Here is a 2060-nt window from a genome sequence, read left to right as displayed (position 1 = left end):
CCTGTAACAGCATTTCCATACCTAAAATTCTTTTCTAAGTGTTTACATAGTAAAAGAGGCCATCCAGGTTGTGCCTTCTTTAGAAAGAAGCTGGATGTAATTAATATTTCAGCAGATGTGGTGACTCACACCTGTAATCCCAGCACATAGGAAGACTGAGATGAGAGGATTGTTTGAGCTCAGGAGTTTGAGACCAGCCTAGACAACATAGCAAGACTTCATCACTATAAAAAAAATTTTAAAAAGTAGCCAGGTATGGTGGCATGAGTCTGTAGTCCCAGCTACTTGGGAGGGTGAGATGGAAGGACCACCTGAGTCCAAAAAGTCAGGGCTCTGGTGAGCCATGATGGTGCCACTGCACTCCAACCTGGGTGAGAGTGAGACCGACTCAAAAAAAAAAATTAAAAACAATCTCTTCTTGCTGCTTAATTCCCCTAGTAGTGTATGTGCATATTCTCACACACACACACACACACACACACACACACACACACACACACACACACACACCCCTTGTTCAGCAATCTCTATGCTGGTGAACTGCAAAGTGCCCACCCTTCTAGGAAGAACTGCTACTCGGCTCCCACCATGTAGAAATTGTCAGACATAGCTGGGTACGGTGGCTCATGCCTGTAATCCCAGCACTTTGGGAGGTGGAGGTAAGAGGATTACCTGAGCTCAGGGGTTCAAGACCAGCCTGAGCAACATGACGAGACCTCGTCTCTATAATAAAGAAAAAAATCAGCCAAACATGGTGGCACATGTCTGTGGTTCCAGCTAGAAGGAAGGCTAAGGCAGAAGGATCACCTGAGCCCAGCAGGTAGAGACAGCGGTGGCCATGAGCGTGCCCCTGCACTCTAGCCTGGATGACAGAGTGAGACTCCGACTCAAAAAAAAAGAAATTGCCAGACATTTGGACTTCATTTTTTTAATCTCTCATTTTTCAAACCCTGGCAACCAATCCACTTTTAATGAAACCCTGTGTAGGCGGATCACAACGTATCTATTGGCCATAACATGTCTACCGGAGCCACCACCCTGGGACTTCCACCCTGAGACAACGTAGGGTACACTTGCCCTCTCTCATCCAATGAAGATCTGGAGGTGCTGTGAGATAGCTCTCAAATTCTTTTCAATTTGTTCTCAGTCGGTACTCACTTTTTGACAAAACTCTTCAGGGAGTTTAAAATCTGGTGGAGAGGCTGGGCGCGGTAACTCAAACCTGTAATCTCAGCACTTTGGGAGGCCAAGGCAAGAGGATTGCCTGACCCCATGAGTTTGAGACCTGCCTGGATAACATGGTGAGATCGCGTCTCTACAATAAATTAAGAAAAAATTAGCCAGGCACGGTGGCACGCACCTGTAGTTCTGGCTACTGGGAAGGCTGAGGTGGAAGGATCGCCTGAGCCCAGCAGGTCGACGCTGTTGTGAGCGTGCCACTGCACTCCAACCTGGGCGATGGAGTGAGACTCCAACTCAAAAAAATAAGATAAAATAAAATAAAATCTGAGAAACAATTAAACTGCCCGTTACCTTGTGGTGGTGTCATTGCTGCAGGGGATATTTGCATGAAGGGTCAGAGGAATGATTGCTAATTGTCTGTCTTGGGGTGTGTACAAGGGATGGAATGTGCCCCCATTATGTCCATGCATATTTGGAGAAGGTCCTTCTCCAAGACTGTCCCTCCACGTCCCCTCCCATAGCCATCAGATGGAGAGGTGGGGAGACCCTGTTGGTTCTGTGTGAAGCTTGGCGTCAGTGCCCTAGGAGCCTTCAGTGCAAAATTGGTCAATGCAAAATAAATGCTGGAGTTCTTCCCTGCACATATGTGAGCACAATGACAGCACTGGGAGATTCTGGGTAAAACTATAAGAGCTTTTGCTTTTTCTGACTCTGCTCCAATTCACTCTAGTTTAGAGAATGGACAGATTTTCTTCTCCAAAAATATTCCACTAACCAGGTACCGTGATAGTGAGTTTTTTTTGTTGTTGTTTTTTGTTTTTGTTTTTTTTTTTTGAGTTGGAGTCTCACTCTGTCGCCCAGACTGGAGTGCAGTGGCC

This window comes from Carlito syrichta, unplaced genomic scaffold (genome assembly GCF_000164805.1).
Source record: "Carlito syrichta isolate Samal-C Ts95f unplaced genomic scaffold, Tarsius_syrichta-2.0.1 Scaffold308051, whole genome shotgun sequence".
NCBI lineage: Eukaryota > Metazoa > Chordata > Mammalia > Primates > Tarsiidae > Carlito > Carlito syrichta.
This window is presented reverse-complemented; position numbering follows the sequence as displayed.